At 47.3% G+C, this 19,898-nt stretch overlaps 1 protein-coding gene across 13 annotated transcripts in view; it reads left to right on the top strand.

The window, feature by feature from the left end:
* Positions 1–19,898, top strand: part of Shaker (potassium voltage-gated channel protein Shaker) — a 267,533-nt gene that overhangs the window by 217,393 nt on the left and 30,242 nt on the right. The gene's annotated exons all lie outside the window — the stretch shown is intronic.

Genomic DNA, 19,898 nt, shown 5'->3' on the forward strand with positions numbered 1-19,898 from the left:
TCAGTTCTTACACCTCGCGAAGCCTCTTAACGATAGCTAGCCGCCTGTGCTCTGGTAGCCCGCAGCCGCCGCGCCGCTGCATTTAGAACACCGAGCCAGAACAACCTAGTAGTCTTTGCCCACGCTTAGGCTAGGTCCTTAGATCGACTTACGAACCACGGTGTTAGCCACTGTATCCCTGTGCGATTATTTACGGTGATCCCGAGATCGATGCTTCACGGTCGAAGGTCGACTCTTCTAGGCTGCTCGCAGTCGGGGAGAAAATTAAGTGGACACCCTTTAAAAGCTCCATTAAACTTGGACCAAACGACTTGAGCTTTTCTTCGGATGTCCACTTAATTTTGTCTCGAATTATTACATATTGACGTAGGATAACGTAATTGTAATTGTTTGTCTATTACCCTGTCGTTATTTTGCGGATAACGTTACAGTTAATCCTCTTGTAACACGGTCGGATGATTTAAAAAATATTTTCAAGCATTCGCCCATTTGAATTCATACGCCGTTATTATTGTGACAGGAATAGCTTCGACCGCGAGTGTAATCGTTGGCCTGCGGGTTTTATGAGCTTCTTCTTTGGAACATAATAAAATCGTTAATAGAGGGTACACACCTTTCCTCGATTGCTATTTTTATAAGCTGAACCGTAGAAATCTATATTGGCATAAAGATCCGCAGTCTAATAATCGTGTTCCAGTTCGACGAAGTTGGTTACGATCCACTGCGGATCTTTGTGCATTTATTGCGACTGCAGATCCGTAGAGTAGGAGGAAACGCGTTCGTATCTACAATTAATTGAACACGTTTACAATTCATTTTCGAAGTAAGACATACATATTTTAATTATCTACATATTATATGTGACCGATTTATGTCGTGATCCGGTAGTTTAACAAATTCTTGTTCGTTCGTAATAAACACATCTAATTGCAATTCTTGGGTTCTCATTTGCAGAAGGATGATTAAGCTCGTTCTGAACGTAGCACGGTCATTAAAGAATCTAATCACCGGCTTCCTGTAGATAACGTCAACGAAAAACAAAACCGCGTTCGCACAATGGTCGTAACGAATGACTCGAGTGGACGAAACGCGAAATCCGAATAATCGGATCCGTAAAAATGGAGCTAGTATTCAGAATGCATTTTAATTACCTCTCTCCAAGTGTTTTATCTGCAGGTGAGTTGGAAATAGGGCAAGTGTGAACGCCACTCTGTTACCAGCTGTTATCTGCCGCGGTTGTGCTCTGTGTTCGAGTTAAATAGTATAGAACCTGTCCGTGCCACAAAGAAACAGATAAAAATGCCCATTTGTTACGCGAATAATCCCTGCGGGCACGTAATTGTCCCTTTAATCGTCCCGCGGACTTTTGTTCGACTCAACCTACAACATATTTAAATAACTTTATTTGCCTTATAAAAATGCGAAGATCCAATTCGTCGAGATTCCGAAGAATTATTTTTGCAGCAGTATTTTCCACGGAAGCGTCTCCGTAATTTGAATAACTCTCGAACGAAAGAACATTCGATCATGGTAGATTTAGCGTCGACAAGAAAGATTAGATCTCGATCCGGCCGCATTTTCTCGCATTTTTCTAAGTCGCATCTACTTCCGTTTAGGTTTTCTCGTCTGACCCGTACGAAACTCGTGTTCCAGCCCATGTACTCCCCATGTAGTACCATCTACTAATGAGCAAGAACAATGGCAGAGGATGGCCAGCGATCCGGAAGAGCAGCTCGCGTCGTAACGATCTTAGATTCACGGAGACCGCCGACATTTGCTCTTTTAGCCGAGGCGCTTCGTCTCCGTCGATTTCCGGCAAGCCCCCGGCAACTCCCAGCAACCCCCTCGGCTCACCGGTTCCAACCGACCGATTTTTCCTCCCCCGATGTCGCCGTTTCTCTCGACGGCCGAGGGTAATTGCGCAAGTGGCTCCGGAGCTGGTCGTTATCCTCGAAATCCACGGAGATCGAACACCGCCTAGCACCTTGGATCTCCGGTTAGACTATTGCTCCGAGGTTCTCGCCAACGGGGATTTCGGAACGGTCTCGGACAATTTGCCACCGAATTTGTCGACGTCTCTTTACTTTTCTTCTACCTTCGCGATTTTTCTTTTAGCCAGAGATTTCCCACCTCCTGGAAGGAAAGAAAGATGGGAAACATTCTCTGGGACCTAAATATCAAATTGAACTGTTCGAACAATCGTCGCCGAAGTCGGAGCAGCTCGAGCCCCTTCGATCGGTTGTTAAAGAATTTAATAACGGTTTACCGCGAAGCGGTGAACCGCATTTTCTTCCGCAATAGTCTAATTAGCCGCTCGACTAATTGCAATCCCTCCGAAATCCTGGCAATTATTTCGCGAAAGTGTGCGCGCCGGGACATTTCGCGTTCCAAAGCATCATCGGCAGAAAACCGTGGCCCGTTCCGCGTCCACTCCGGATATTACGTTCATAAATATTTATGCGCGCAACCGTGGTGTCCGGGTCGGTCACCGAAACGGCCTATGGACAACGGTCCTCGTTAGAACGGCTCGTTAATCATTCGCGGACAATCGATCCTCGGCAAGCAGCCGGCCCTGGGTCCATTCGCGAAAATCTCAAAGGCTTTCGAGGCCATGCAAATCTTCTCGAAAAGATTACTTGGATCTTCTCTCTTCCCGGATCCTTTCTCTCGATCCCTTTTTAATCGTCTTCAAAGCCTCCACTTTGTCGACCATTTGTCTCGCGAGAAAGTATGTTGATCTAGGAAGAACCGTTTAGATATTCTCTGTTAATTTCTGTTGGCCCTCAGCCGCCATTGTTAAAGCCCGTTCATCAATTATTAACGACATCAATAATAATTCTACAAATTTAATTTTACTGTTGAGAAAATTGAAAAATACAAATTTGGTATTCAATGGGCAGACAAAATTCTTCGAGTTCAGAAATCTGTGTTCCTCTTCAAAATCAAATCCCTGAAAAACTAATGACGAAGACAAGAGTAGCAACGATAGGGCATTAACCAGTGGCGGCAAATTCGAAAGTCCACGACGACCATGTTTGCTTCCGGTGACGAAGGCGAGACACGCGCCTCGCGCTCTCTCGCAATTACGCTAATAGTCGTGCCGCGGATGATCGAGTCTCGGAACGGCTCTAAAAATACTCGACCGACGATTCCAGAGGCCGTGGCCCATTCCATGAGCACATGGGCAGCGTTGTTCGCGCGGACACTCGCCGCAGACACCGACCGGTCCTCGTTTCTCGCGTTCCAGCTCGCTCCCGGACAATCTCGTGATATTCGAGCCGCCACGAGCGGAATCCGCACTTTCCCGGATTTTTCGCCCGGAGAAAAACAACCGGCCGCGTTCCGGGCGTAACTTCCGATACGGTTGAACTTTCGGAAAACGTCGGACATTGCTGAACGCACCGCAGCCCGGCCCGAAAATTCCCGAAATCTTCCTCGAAATTCGCATTTCCGATCCCATTAAAAATTACGCGGGTATTTCTGCCTCTCTAATCGAAGAAATTACAAAACGACGCGGGGCAAATTAAAATGGAATTATTGCTGCGCTGAGGATCTTTGTGCAAAAATGTTGAATCGCGAGATGGAAATAAGAAAGGGCAGTTTAGATTCATCGAATCGCTCAGACCTTGACGAACGCAGAAGTTTGTTCGAGTCGGTGAAAAAGGTACGAAAGTTAATAGGTAACATGCTGACAGAAGTTCTAATAGAGAACACACAGACAATAGAAACGAAGTTAGTTGGCTAGACGTGTCGCCGCGCCGGTACCACTGACAAGCCCTTCGTACGAAAATAAAACGACCGAGAACGGAGAACGCGAGGGAGTTTGCATGCGGAACGGTTGCATAACGATCTAAAACAGGCGAAACAAGCTTTCTCGGCTTTTAAAGTTTCGCCTCGTCCGATCGAATCGGAATCGGCGGTGGTTCCATCGGTTGAAGGCTGCCCGGAAATTGGAATCGACTAGCACGTCGCTCAGGGGGTTCCTCCCGAAAATCATTTTTTTTGCTACTCCTAATAGGCAATCTAAAATTCTGCAAAAATTACACGATGCAAAGCTAACCTCTACTTTTCGTTTGCCTTTTGGTTCATTCGATTATCTTGTACGGCGATCGAGAAAAGTGCTTACAAAGTTAGAGGCGTGCATCTCTTTCGCTAAAAGCGCAGCTCGAGACGATTTTATTTTCACTTTGAAAACGAAACGCAAATTTCTAATTTTCATCAACGTCAGTTGTTGGTTTCAGATTCGCTCTATGTAATGTAATTCGAATTTTTCCCATTTTTTCCCGACATTCCCGTCCTCGTAATGCAACATTTAACTATACCATCTGGTTTGGAAGAGTTCACAGAATATTCCAATGCAAATTAGAACCGCTGTTAAAACGCACGACGTCTCCAAAGTGGAAAACCAGCGTCGGCACTTCGAGCTCGATTTTCTCGAAGACCATAAATCAGAATGTAAAAAAATTTGCAGATTCGTATTCGGCGCAGGATGGTCTATCGGAAACGCCTACTCGAAGCCATTGGCTCTCGTTTCCCTCCGAATGGCCTCGGGCCAAACGATATCCCCTCGGATCGGATCGAGTCGTTGCCAAATTTTCAAAGCACAATAACTCTTCTGCGCGCACGCGATTCACGACTCGCGGATCACCGGTGACCCGTACGGGAATCCCGTGGACCCGCGTCAAATAATTCGCGTTCCTCTCGCGGGCATTTTTTCTCCCCGGACAATAAACGGACCGTTTGACAACGCGTGGTCGTAGCCCACGCCACGCGTACACACAGGCCGCTTTAAAGCCGGCCCCTGGAATAGCTGCTTTTCATCCTGACCTGAATGAGAAGGAAGAATGCAACCGCGATGATATACGTCCACGTGTTTGCTCGAGAAAGCGGAGAAGTTTGCCGTCGAGATTCGCTGGCAGATCAAGCTGAACCCGCGTGATCGAGTGCTTGCACGATTTATGACGGATAGCGGGCTAATGGATCGCTTCTGCACGATCGCCACGTGCGAATGACAATTGCCATTTCGAATGCTGTTCGATGTGTTGGCTGCGTTGTACATTATTGTACAATCTTGAGAGAACTTATCAGCCAGTCGTAATAAAAATGATTTTTCTTCAATATAGTTTCCTTGAAACTAATTCTGAAATACGTCCAACGCTGAAAGCACGTTTGAACTACGTTCTAGAACGAAGCTGGAAGCCTTACCCTTTGCACCAAGGTCTTCTTCGGCTGATTGTCGTCGATTGTTGGGAGCTAAAGGGGGGCACCGAAATGTGGTAGGACCGTCGAAATCGGCTGATACGATTATCACTGCGTCGACGAAACGAAGCGGAACGCGCTCCGAGAGGCTCTCCCGCAAACGAGACCGGAATCGCGTTGCGACTCGGCGACTCGAGTGCAGGAAAAAACCTTGGAGTGCCCGGTGGTTTATTTGAAAGGAGCTGGAGCATCGCCGGGACCATCGACGCGAAACGCACACGCGGTCGACGCCTGGCGTCCCGACGCCCCTGCGAGAGCCACGGGTTTTTTCCTCTCGCGTCCGCAATTCCGCTCCGTGGCTGGTCCAAGTTTTAGTGCGTGTGCGCGTGTAGGCCTGCGTGCACTCGTAACCGAGCGTTCTCGAGATTCTGGAGAACGCTCTTCTCTCTCTCTCTCTCTCTCTCTGGGTCTCTCTTTGTCGAGTCTCGAGACTGCAGCCTCTGCAGGAGCGCAGGAACCGGCAATTAATTGGAATGAGGTTTAGGGCCTGGTTAGGGTAGAGAGCCGAGGGTAACGCGGCCATGGATCTTAGCCGATTCAATCGCAAATGGAACGTTACACGGGATGTCTCGGTATAAGTGCTGGCCCGTGCGGTTGCTAAGTGCTGCATGCTAATGGCGGAATTTGCTTTACTGGCTACGGCGGATGCTCTTCTCCCTACACCCATTTTTTGGCCACCATGAAGATCTCGAGCTCCCGTGATCTCTTCTTTGTACGTGCAAACTTTCAGATCACTAGGTTCGATCGTTCCCTTGAAATTAATTCTCAAATATGCTTAGTACCGATGAGCTGACAAAATCCCTTAGTTCAGGAGTTACGACTTTTACAAACTAATGACATCTACTGCTTCTCCCGGGATATTAAAAAGAACAGCAAAGTTCCAGAATCGAGTCACTTCTCTCGTGGCGAAGCGTGCAGGGATAATGATTCGAAACTGAACGGATCCGGAAATTTAAATATCGCGCATGCAAAATCCGACCGCGCGCGTGGAATCGATCGTCGCTGGTTCCGCGCTTGCTTGTTCGTTTCGCGAGGCCGTGTCCCGGCGCCACGCGAACTTCGTTATAATTCACAATTATTCGACGTCGGCCCCCAACCCTGTTCCGCACCCGAACAAAACAGTCGTTTTGTATCGAGAACCGGCCTTTGACGAGCTCGGCCGCTGCCGCTGCCGCTGCCGCTGCCAGAGAATTCAGGTATTCCATTCTTCCGCTGCCATTGCCGTCGTTCGAATGGAAAACGCCAGACGGGAAACCTAACCCTGCTCTCTCTCTCTCTCTCTCTCTCTCTCTCTCTCTCTCTCTCTCTCTCTCTCTCTCTCTCTCTCTCTCTCTCTCTCTCTCTCGCCAGCACCAGGAATCGAATCGAATCGAATCGAAAGATATTTATTACTCTCGCTGCCGCTGCTTTTCCACCCTTTGATCGACGATTCAGAACGACGCGGACCCGGCCCAGAGCATCGTCGATTTCTTGTTAGTCAGGACATTAATTAGCGGCACGAGTGCTCTCCACGGTTGCCAGCAATTAAAAATTAAATTAAGTTCCTTTAAGTTTCATTCTGTGGTTCTAGTTAGCCCCCCATTCCCCTTGCAACGATTTTTAAAGCTTCGTGTGCACGATAGAAATTGATGTGTACTAGTAAACAGTTTTAGGCGTATTTTGTCTGCAGTTGCACCGACCAATTTCCATTCCAACTGCGTCAACTGCGCAGTCTAATGGTGTCGGATAAAATGTGGGATTTTCTCCTGAAATACCCATTGGCTCGATTATGCCTAAGGGTTGACGGGTGTCCTGAATATTTCCATTAAACGTCCCTCTCTCTCTCTCTCTCTCTCTCTCTCTCTCTCTCTCTCTCTCTCTCTCTCTCCGTTCTTCAGCCGTGGAAACGTCCAACAGAGCAAAACATCCGCGGGGTTATCGGTGGGTCGCTTCCGGAATGACGTGTCACATGCCAGCTCGGTGACGCGACGAAAAAATTTGCAACGCCGAACTTTCCCGATCCTCTCGGAACCACTCGACGCGACGATAAGAGAGAGAGAAAGAGAAAGAGAACGCTGTCGTCGGAAACGACGGCCACCGGTACGCGAGGGACACGAGGGGGATGAAACTCGTTCCACCCCCTCGAACCAGAACGTTTGAATTAATAACAAGACACGACGTCGTTCATTCCATCCCCCGTATTCGACGGCACCTGCAACTTCTCAAGAAGAAGCGAACGCGAACGGTGTTGGGCCTTCCGGTTAGGAGCTATGAACCCCTCCTCTGGCCTCGGAAGATCTCTGATTTTGGCCGATAGTGATCCAGGTCAAAGAATTTTGGGGACATTCGGGACAAGTATCACTGACTGTCATGTGCCAGGAACTTCTTTCTATTCGGCGTTGACTTTGTTAGACATACACAATTAACACTCATCTCGGTGATATCATAAAATACTGTCTTTCGCCTTTAATTTAATCCATCGAACGTGCAGAAATTTCCACGGGAACAAATTCTAAAATTGATTCGAAGAGCACCCTTAACACTCGAGTCAATTTTCTCGGGATTAGATAGTTTTTCGACATGATCTCGAATTTCTATGCAAAGCTAAGTACTCCCATCATAAAGCACGAGCTTCCACCTTTAATTTAAGCCCTTAAACATTAAAAAATTCCTACCGGCACACACTTTAAAATCGCCCCAAAGGACCACCTCGGAGTCCAGTGAACGTTGTCCGAGTGCACGGGTCAAGTTTTATCGATTTTCCAACCTAGCTTCGAATGTCGGTGTGTTTCTATTTTTCCATTAATTGAGAGGAATGGTTTTCTGACAAGATGTCACGAAAATCTTCGATCCACAGGCCCCCTACACGTCCAGTAGGGTCAGAGACGACCGCGCCTCGGGGATGCATGCAACGTCAGCTCCCCGGCGTCGTTCCTCCCCCGCGTTCCTGTCGCTGATCTCTCTTAATGTGGGTCAACTCTGTACTGGATTATGCTCGAGCGCGAATGCACGCGCACGATTTCCGAAACGAGGTCTCTCGCTGCTCGAGTGTCGAGGACAGGCAGCCGCCGCGCCGCGCCGCGGTCTTCTTCTGTTCTCTCTGTACACTTTGTGCTGCGAAACATTCTGGGACAATGGGGGCGAACTTTGGGTCCGTCGATAGTGGACAGCCTGCGAAGTCACTGCATAGCCTTATTCGATGAATGGACGCTGTGCCTGGGGATCCAGAAACTACCAATTAGTTGGCACCAACTGCCGGAAGTCTTGAAGCTACCAATTATTTGGTACCTAGTGTCTAGGCTTTATGGAAGTTAGCAATCATCGGGTGGCCCACTATCCTCTAGAAGCCAGCTATTATTTGGGGGCTATTGATGACTACGGTCTATCGAGCGTCTAAACCTTGGGGACCTAGAAATATTTGAAAATTAGGACTAAACCTAGCTGCTTAGGATCTTTCGAATCCGTTAAATATTTGAGGCGTATAGTCCATCAAGTATTTAAAGTATTATCGAGTGATTGAGAGCTTAGAGTTCGCCAAGTATTCAAAGGTGAAAGTCCTCAAAGCATTCAGAGATCTGTCAAGAATTTCGAACCTAGAGTAGCAGGATCTAGCATGTATCGATTATTTGAAGCTTAGACTCCATTAAATCCTGGAGAGCTTAAATCCCGCCAAATATTTGAGGTCCACACTGTTCCATCCAATAGAATATTTGGTGGTACGGTTCCCTCGAAACGTAACATCCGAACGGTATTAAAGTATTATTGTATGGCATTACAGTCGAAAATGTCTCTTTCTACGCGACGCTAAAGCTTCGAGGGTTTGAACGTGTGCGGACTGTAAAGCAATTAACCCGACGGATACGGTCATTATGGAGATTCCTGCCTCGGGAATATGCGGTTAAATTCGCCAGAAGCATGCGTTTACGTTGTACGGCAATTTTGGCAATTTTACAACGAGCAGTTGTAAATTTATTAAATTATGCCTGTTAGACAGCTTCCTAATGGAGGAAGCTAATCGCCTAGGTGATTCTCGGACTGCTCTCCAACCCGAGCAGAACATATTCCTGAAACATAGGATCTTCTTCGAGTCTTCTTCAGGTCCTCTTCTAGAGTTCAAGTTATTTCTTTATTTTGACTCCAACTTGTTCAGAGTTTTAATATTCTTTTCGTGTACTTCATTTTCATTCTTGTCATATTAATCACTTCTTCAACGCAGCAATGAACTATCATCAACCACTGTCCTATTTGCATAAGATTAATCGTTTGCAATATTTCATTTCGCAAAGTCTGGCACAATATTGCAAGCTAAACGACTCGAATAAAGTTTAATTAGAATTTTAAAATGTCCCGATATATCAAGACTAGGTCAGTCCATTCGAGAAAATTTACTGAAATAAACGTTTTAAAGAGTTGAAATAAATCCTAACAATTATTCTCGTTAAACAGAATGCTACTCTGCTAACTGCAGCTTAATCCATCAAAATTTTCCTCAAATGGCTGGAACGTTCGAAATCAATTCTAATTAATATTCCAATTAAATCCCACCCGCCCAGACATCCAGTGGCAAGACAAAGAATCAAGATAAACTGCTATTAAATATAATCTCACTGGGTTCGCTATCACTTTCGCGTCCACTCGAGGAATCCAGGGGCGAGGGCGAAGGAGGCGCGAAAGATTGATGTCGGAAGGGAAGTGGTTCTTCGATGTAATTTATCTTCCCCCACCCCGACTGACCCGAACCACAAGAAAAAAGGAAAAACAGTCTGGCAACAAAATGAATTCGCTGGCACCGCGCGCGCGTTCTCCGCGTCTTCGCCTAACCCATCCCCTCTGTTTCCGGTATCGCGAGCTCGCGCGTCCCTTGAATATTTTAATACACTCGCGTGCACGTATTTGCCTGACACCGCTTTTCGACTCCGCTGTTTACCGGGTAATTAATAAACGGAAGCTCCAGTTCCGCCGGATTTTTCTCATCGACCGGCATAAATTCCTGAGAAACGTCCGCTCTTAACGCGGGACACGAGCATCAAGGAACACCGGGGCTTTTTCAGCTCAGCGGTCCTTTTTCCCCGATGCATTATGCAGCCGCCTTTAATGCGATCGTCGAACGCGGCTCATTAATTCTTCCCGGACGCATGCACATTTTCTCCGCGAAGAATTCAACTTGCGACGAGGAGCACCCTTTGGACGTTCTTTCAACCGGTAACTGCTTTGTTTGTCCATTTTTTGAATCGATGTTTGATGGTGCTTCTTCGAGTTCCTCTTTCTGCCTCTTCCGACGAAGCTGACTGAGAATGATCTACGGAAAATGAGCGGTTCAATGACGATTTTCAAGTGTGCATTAACTCGCGTTCAGTCAAAAATGAGAGGGGTGTTTAAAGTTATTTAAGAGTATCTTCTTAGCGAGTTAAAGTAGGTCACTTTTGGAAATTTATTGCAGGCAAACTATTCGGGCATAGTCTATTCGCGAATAGTCTCGTTGCTCCTTAACGAACCATACCAGTCCGTACTCTTGCGGACTCGAGGAACTCGCGGGCTGGTAATATTATTCTCCCTGATGGGAAAGTAAATCTGGATAATGTTTCAATTAGCCGTCTGTTTTACGAGTTTTCGAAGATCTTTTACGCCCCATAAATGCACAAAGATCCGCAGTCCGCAGTCATTAGAAACTCGAACCGGCGAAGAGAGGCTGCTCTCGGCTCCGATACTCAACTCCCCGAGCATTAAACTGAGTTTTTAATGAGCCTTCGGCAGATTGTAGTCGCTGGATGCGACCGAGTACGTTGTAAGTAGCTTCCAATTTGACCGGGGGGGGGAGGGTGATCTCGAACGATTCCGAGAGCATCGGCGAAAGAGGAGCAATATTTTGAACTCGAGATAGTTTCGAACACTCGAAACACGAGTGGGAGAGAAAGATACTTCGAAGTACGATCGAGCCTCTTCCGAGCTGATTCCTCAAGGTACACTTCGCCAGAGGAAACAATAGAGTCGAGCGAAATCACCGTGTACTTTGCCAATTTCTAATTTCGTCCCCGTTCGCAACTCCGGAATAAGAAGACGTTTCCGCGTGATAAATAGACTGCGGATTACTAACAAATCCTCAATTTCAGATAAATATAGTTTTGCTGGAAAGCTTACTGTATTTTCTTTTGATATGCACCTTAATTACTGTTGAAAAAATTGTATTATTCGTGCGTCTACGTACGCAATATTACCAGTGCAGGACGACGCGCGTCTGCAGCCTAGACACTATTCTATTCAGGCGGTTCGTAGCGGATACATTGTTGGAAGCTGCGAGGCATCGAAACATAATACACACGTTGCTCTGCCAATTACGCCACGCGTACATAACAAATATTCGTTATTGGATTATCTTCTGACCACCACCAAGGTTCGGTCTCGAGGCGTGAAGGATAAAGAACGACGAAGATGCCGTAGGAATAGAAGCTTAACGACAGGTTCACTTTGTTAAACGCATTTGACGGAATCGACACTGAACCGATGTTCAAGGGGAAGCTAGATTAACCCTTGAAACGTATGTTCTAAAACCTAGTAACATATTTTCTAGAATTTCCAAAGGAATCCACTAGAAATACAATGTACCATCGTTCCAATGTTAGGACGCGTGTCCTATGGCCCTGGGAGGATCGAATAGCGCTCCCAGCCCGATCAGAAGCGTACGAAAAGGATCCCAGGACGTTATCGAGGGATTTTTCGAGGGAAACGATCCATTCTGACCCGGTTACGTCGGTTAGGGTGCCGCGGACACTTATATAATGGCGAAGGAGGCACCATCGCGTCGCCGAGATCGTAAGTTACCGGCGGAATTTCGCCGAGAAAAATAAGATTCATCGCGGGGACGGCCGCGTTGTTGTTGGCCCGCGACCCGTAGCTCGCGTACTATAGCGGCTGCGACGCTATATTCCATTAACCGACGCCACGGAGGAGATGTATGCGGGTCAAGTCGCGGGTTACCGCAAAATTTTTCGGGCAAACGGAATTAACGACCCAGTTTCGCGGATCCGCAACGCGGATTTCTATCTACGACAATATTCCGGCGATCAAAACTTGAAATTCTGCCACCGAAACCAACCATAGACTGCAGAACTTCGAGAGAATCTTGCTTAAATATTGTTATTTGTAAGCCTAGCGTTTCAATGCAATTATAAAATGTCTCGTGAATTAATGGTTTTTAGCCAGGAATACGGAACATACTTTTCTGTAGAGAATTATTATTAGACTTCGGATTTTATCGATGAATTATTTGCAAGTTATTAAGATTCTTAAAAAAGGACGTGATCCATTTATTGCATTAAAAACGGCTCGTATCGCAATGATTTTTCATTCGCGGACAGAACTTGTTCCAATTATTTTTAGTAAACCGGGACAATCGTTGCTGCCGATTCGAAAAGCAATTTGTTTAATTTTCCCAGCGTTCGAACAACGTTGCACGAGCTGAAAGGAGGGTTCTCCGGCAAGCAAAAATAGCTCGAAACTCTTTGTAAAATAACGTTTCCGTTCCCGCGAGGATAAACAAGTTCAGCCGGTGCGCACGCTTTTGCCATAAGCGGGCCGAATAAGTAATGAACATGGTTTAGTAGTTGGTCGACGCGTGCCAGTTCGATTTCAATTTTCCCGTCGAAATATATAGACCGTGTACTCGAGGAAATTTCGTTCTACTCTCGCTTCTGCGCTCCGCTTGTATCGTTCCCTCGACGATTCCTACGATTCTAGAGACACCCGGTATGGACGTAGTGTGCACACATATCCGCTTGGATACGTGTACAGAATACTCCTGACCCAGTATCAATGGACGTCGATAATTTGAACTCGTCAGCGTAAGGCGGCTGTTTCGATATAGCTCGTCCACGAAACTTACTATTCCTGAAGACGACACGTTAATCTTCTTTCTTTTCTGGACACTAACGTTGCCCCTCCTACTGTTATCGACAACCGCTTCCTTCAGTTGCAATTGAGGATACATTGTTCGTGACTGTCTCTTGCAGATATATTGAGGCGTTACCGTAACGTCTTCTAGAAGCCAATGCTCGCCTAATAGTTGCATAGAGGGCGAGCAATCACGAGATTCTAGGATAGTAGCATAGTGTGGCGGCGCGAAGGGGTTAAGACGCGCCGGGATTGGCTCGGAGGTAACCGTGAAGGGTGTCAGCCTCTAATTGGCAACGCGATCAGACCTTCGACCGAGAACTAATTCCATTTGCTCGGCTGTCGGAGGGTTTGCGCGCGTTGTGAAACGGCGCATACCATCGAACTTTTGGCGGGACGAGTTTTGGGAATCGATTGCTGCGGTCTGCAGTGGCCCGCGAGCCCCGCTCTACTATAGCAAAACTATATAGAACTATAGAGACTGGCGGAAGGCAGGAAGCTAGGCCGATCGTTATCGAGCCACGGTTTTCGCAAATTTTCCGAGCCCGTGCCCGAATTCCAGCGCGTTGGCCGCTTAGGATGCCAGAGCGGCCGAGGATTGGCTGCTCGCTCTCTCTCTCTCTCTCTCTCTCTCTCTCTCTCTCTCTCTCTCTCTCTCTCTCTCTCTCTCACTCACAATCGAGAATCGAGCTCGAATCGAATCGGCTTGGCTCTCGATTCGATGGAAAAATGGAAATACGTCTCCGATTGGATCCGTCGGGACACAATCGGCCCGATTACACATTGTGCGCTGGACCACCGAGATGGGTCACCGTCTTCAGAATTCACCTAACCCCCCAGGGACATTCATTGATCCCGCATTTTCTGCATTCGCCTGCACGCTGCCCGCCGATGCAGGAATACCGAATCCCGAGCAATAATTAGACTGCACCAACTCTCGGACAAAGAAGTATGAAATATTAGGTGTATGCAAAAGTGTTAGTGTATTTTCTTTATTTGTATTTAGTAACATTTTACCGACAGGAATCCTGTTACGGTGGATCGGGCCTGTGATATGTCAAATGAAAGTTTCGAAGACGGTTCTATGGGGACAGTTAATCTTGAAATAAATCCTAAAAAGGTTACAGCGACAGAATCCGCAATTATTTTGGTACCGTTTCAATAATCGAGAGATCTTCAGGAAATAGTTCACCTTTTGCCCCTTGTCTTTCATATTTCCATCACAATTTCATTTTCGAATCAGATTTGACAACTTGTCACATACCGAGGAAGAAATTGAATATTTTAGTTAGCGTCTGAAATAAAATTCTAAAAAGGTGCTATTCGTTTGAATTATCACCTGGAGCTGAGTGACCGAACGATGATGAATCTTCGAATCGATCAAAATGGACACTGTTATCCAAGAATCAAAGACACAGAATGAACACAAATGCTTCAGGAGAATATAAAAGAAACAATTAATAAATCTTTGTTAAATTTACTGGGACGTGTGCAATGAATGTTATGAAGAAAAATGAACGATTTCATTCAATAAAGTAGAATTCATTTAATATCGTCATTCATTTCATTTTCATTCAACGATGTTCGATGTGGCAAAATTTCAATTAAAACGAAAGTAAAATCCGTTTGATAAAGCTCAATTTCAATTTCACCAAAATTCATTCGATAAAGCACAGCAAAATTCAACAGGCATTATACGGAGCCAGAACAACGAATAGTTAAAACAAATGTTTTTTTTTTTAATACAGAAAACCCAGTGTAATATTCTAAAAAAATGACGCTGCAGGAAAACAGACAGAAAATTGAAGCGACTTTCCCAAATCCATCAAAACGCAAATACACCACTTGCCTATTGTCATAAATGAGCGTACGCTGAAGCATTCGTTGAAACCAAAAATTCCCAAAATAATATGGGAATTCGAAGAAAATGCTTCGAGTTTCCATTACAGAGGGTTGTTTTCCTGGCATAAGCGATTTAATGGAATGTAATATAATCGATCAGTATTCGGACTGGTAGTTCATTTACCCGGGCACAGTCTAACGAACCCGGGGATCGTTATTCAGCGGCGACGTTGTTCGGGAGGATGGCACGCTCGTAATTTTGAAATAGCAACCGGGGTCTCGGTATCTCGGAGCGATCGGGGGCCTAGACGGAAATTCGACGGAACTCGCGATCGGCTATTAACCTACGACGTTAACCTAATTTCCGCGACGTTAATTGACGTCGCGAGCAACTACTAACAGCAACAGCGGCCACCGCGCCGCGCCGCCGAGATTCGAATACGGCGGAAGTGTTTGTTGCAGCGGATGGGAACGCGTTTCACCGATGGTTACGGGGCTACCGTTCGAACTCGTTCCCGTAATTTCCCCGACTGTCTATCCGGCCCGAGAATTCTCTTAGAACGTAGCACAACCACGGCAGCTCATTTTACAAGCAATTGCCCCCGCGATAATCTCCGGTCTGTGTATCCGTGCCATTTCCTCGGAAATTTTCTGTTGGTGCTGCAAATCGAGCATTGCGTCGAGTCTTTGGAGCCCGCTCTTCGATACTTAGCTCGTTAGCGGACTGCGGATGTCTCTGCAATTTGCAATTTTTCAGCGGCACTAATATTAACGTTAATATATTGAACTTCCAAATTATCAAGTCCACGAATAACCACCACCGACTGGAAACAGTTATCGCAAACAGCCGGGACAGCAAGCCGTTAATAGGCAGCGAAAAAGACAAGCACGAAAAGGCGAGGAAAAATTCGCAGGGGAAAAAGAAAATCGGGAAAATCCGAGGTTGGTTCGATCGAGCGATTAAAGCGTGCCGTAACCCAATTTTCAGGCCGTCGATCTTATCGCGCGATGAGACTAAAGAGAGCGAGAGGTAACCAGAAGGGGACGAGGACGTAGGCCGAGTGACCAATTAGCGTGGGCGTTGTCCTTGCGATAGACCGGAACGTTGTTTGTTGAACGTTCTCGGACCTGTTTCCGGGAAAAACGCGAACGGATTACTCCGAATAGAAGCTCTCCGAGATTACGTAAGATTGTTTGGTGCACGAAGATAGAAGCACATTTATGACGGATCGGCGGTTGTACTATGCAAAGCGTAAATGGCACTTCAATAAACAACGGAGGCGAGAACCCACGCGGCCCGAGGAGACCCGGACTATTTTTATGGTGGTTGGGAGCGAACGGAAGAGCCACGCGAATCTGTGTAAACACGTGGAAATATGCGAGGGAGTAGCATGTTGGGTGATGATTTTCAAGGATTTAGCACCTGCGAAATTCGGTTGCGAATCGTCCTTCTTCGGATAGAGTCGTAGTTTGCAAAATATATCGAGCGACAACCTAAGATTTTGCACAGACGTTTCACAGACGATTCATGTTTTTTCTCCAGGAAAGAAGCAATTGCCACCTTAAAGTATTATTACCAGCGGACCTTGCCCACTTGAAATATTCCTCGACCAGCTCGCCAGATGTTATACCGGCTGTCAGTAGCGCGTGGTTCTCTCGCGATGCGATCTATTTTCTGTCAATAGCGAGGTCGTGCAATCGGTTTTAGACCTGTGCAATTAAACGTAAAGCGGCCAGGTGACGAAATCATCGAGCAAAGAGGGAGCCTAAGCTGTCGAGAGACGAAGAATATCTGTGGATCGTATATTTGTCCAAGACGCGTTAAAGGATTAGATTCGAGCGAAGAATAGAACCGCATTCTATCTCTGTCTTCGCTGTTTCAAATTCTACGTCGTTCCCTCCTTAAGAACACTCTTTGTAAACATCGTTGCGTGCCTCGTCCACACTCGGAGTTCCACGAACGTTGAATCAATTAAATTGCATCTACCCATTTTTCTGACAAGTGCGGAAAATCCGCAGTCGAATGTGGTCGTCCAGAGCTGACGTTTATTTCGTAGTCAAGATTCCAAAGAGCGTAGACCGCATTCTTTTGAGAAATTTTCGAACAACATCCTTCGGAGGTGCAGTTTAAAGGGATATATTAATTTGGAATGGCGAAAGGAGAGTGTCGGTGATAAGTAAAAGCGGTTCTTAGCCCGGTTGGTCGCCGACAGTGTTTTCTGGGTCACGGTGGAAGAGGACTGGTCGTATTTCCGCGAGACGACGCGCTATTTTCAGTCGGTCTTCGGATACGTGGGCACACCGGAACGAGTCCTTTCTCCGTGCACACCGGTGTATACCCATTCACCACTGGAAATAAACCCTCTGTCTGTTTCTGCGTCGCGGCAACAATGGCCGACGAGGTTTTCATTCAGTCCTGCTGAATCCGTTGGCCGTTGGTTCCGTCGGACGAGTAGAGCGGAGAAGAGAGGCTGATCCTCGAAGTGGGCGGCAATTAGACGTCGACGACGACGACGACGACGACGACGAGGCAAGCTAGAAGTCTCGAAGTCGTCGATCGCGGCTCCTTCGAGTGTTTCTTAATTGACTTTCTATCGGCGATCGGTTCCCCGCCTGTCGACCGCGAACAATGCCATTGTAATCCGGGCAACAATAACAACTGGAGCTCCGTCGGCCGGGAGCCGGCAGCCGGCAGCCGGCAGCAGCAGTACTCCTCTCGGTCTCGACTCTCTTTAATTCTCATTTTTGTCGTGGTCGATCCCCCGGCGACAGAATGCCTTTATTGTCCCCGGAGATACACGGGCGCAGACATTAACGAGGAGCCTCGGAATTAATCCCTTCAGGGGCGGGGCGCTCGCTCGCTTGCTCGCTCGCGAAGGGGTGTCAATGAAACCCGGAGAATAGATTTCTGTAAATACGCGTTCTTGCTCGACGCGCATCCACCGACCGCGATATTGTATATAGCCCGGTTTTTTTATTTTCGAATGCACTTGTCGAGCCCGGCCTTTTGTACCGTGGGATAGGCATTATCCGCTGCCGTCATTGTCCTCGGGATAATGCTGTCTGACTGCGAGAAACGGTTACCCGCGATTCTGACTTTGCCGGTGACCGGCGCTCTCGATCCCACCCGCGAAAAATCATTGTCAAATTGGCCGAGATGGTAATTGCGTCGCGAGGGACGAGACGCGGGATTATCGAGGGCTGCAGTCTTTGGTCATCGGGGTGTCATTAGACACGCGAAGGATTGAGTATATGTACCAGTTTTGCTGTTACCAGACAACAACAAGGTAAATTGTTCTATGGGACAGGATTTGGAGCTCGTTGAAATTGCGAGCCACAAAGCCACGCCCACTCGGGATCTTCCAGAAAGAGACAGTGGACGGTTCGCAGTCTTTGTCGGGATTTTGATACTGTCCGAAGAAGTCCAGCTTATTCAGGACCTTCTATATTAGACGCGGCAAAGTGGACAGTCTCCTCTTGGAATTCTGAGAAAATTCCAAGATATTCCAAAGCTTGTTTCAGCTCTAGAACAAGTATACTCTACGGAATACTTTCTCACTTGTATCGTAAACGGGAGCACCGAAGCCACGCCCACCCAATGGCCCCTGCGAACGCACTCAGAAAAATATTCCCATTGTTAACGCTCGCTGTCTCAAAATTCGAATTTGACCGTCCAGAAGGTAAGAAGAGAAAAAATTTTCTCGAACCCCCGTGGTCTCCCTGAATGCTCGTACCGAGCATGACGAGGCGGGAACACGTGCTCGCCGATGCGTCGCGCGTCTATTTCTGCGATCACTCCGGCTATTCTCAGTGACGCTCCGGGTGCATCGACTGTCATCGGTGCTCTAGGAATAAACCATCCGTCACCGGGAACCGATTCAGACCGTTGCACGCGTGTGTGAGACGCGCAACGTTAGACCTCGTTTTCCCGTTTTTCCGTTTTTCCGTTGCGTTCGACGGCCTAGCAGTACGCAGTCGACTGCTGCTCCGCGGTTTTCCCTCAACGGTACCGTCACGGCCGGACTTTGATAAATAGTCGGCCGTTGTCCCGCCACCGGCGACGTAATTAAACGACTAAATTGAAATATCGATTTTTCCCTACTCCCGACGAGGTGACGTGACGTCGAGCCTTCTCTCGTCTCTTCTTTTCTCTTCTGCGCGCCGCCACGGAGAGAAGGAGAGAGAGAGGGAGAGATTCGAGGGCGCGCAACTGCGCGAGAGAACACCTGCCCCCCATCGTCACGCTTTGAATATCTTGTTGACACTGACGAGCAGACCGCGAGACCTTCGGATATCTCGTTCAGGACTCGAACACCATCCTGCGTTTTACCCGCATGCTTAGGATGCTGCGTCGTTTCGCCTTCAAAGTATTCAACGCGCGTTTTGCGTTCTTCGTGTTCCGTGACTCGACTGCGGATTTCACGCATTTCGGACGATACACAGCGAACACGTCTGTAGAATGCAAGAAGAATTTTTTCAAATGATCAACCGAAGCATCTTCTCTGAACGGTCTCGTCCGCCGACAGGTTCGGTTGAGAGAGCTTTCGATCCGGAAAATTCAGTTGCGTTTTATTGCCGTGGCTAATCTGCCCCCTTTATTTCTGGAATCGCTCGCGACCTTCCCAACGAAAGCGAGAAACATTTGTTCTCGGAGTGAAACGGTTGGCACTGTCGCGTGACAACAGGCCTGCCACCTTCGACGAACGCTTGGCGCCGATCACTGATTATATTTATGCACGCTGCGACTCTGCCTTGCCAAGGTCGCCGCGCCTTGATACCCTAACATAGACTTTTTCTATGTTAGGCGGTGCTCGGGTCGGACTTGGCCCGGACTCTTCGGAGAAATCATCCTTGCCAACAACGAATTTGTCCGTATATCAAAATGTCTATAAATATTGTTATGTCGACTGTCGGAGTAAACGACGACAGAA

Source organism: Halictus rubicundus, chromosome 9 (genome assembly GCF_050948215.1).
Source record: "Halictus rubicundus isolate RS-2024b chromosome 9, iyHalRubi1_principal, whole genome shotgun sequence".
NCBI classification, from domain to species: domain Eukaryota; kingdom Metazoa; phylum Arthropoda; class Insecta; order Hymenoptera; family Halictidae; genus Halictus; species Halictus rubicundus.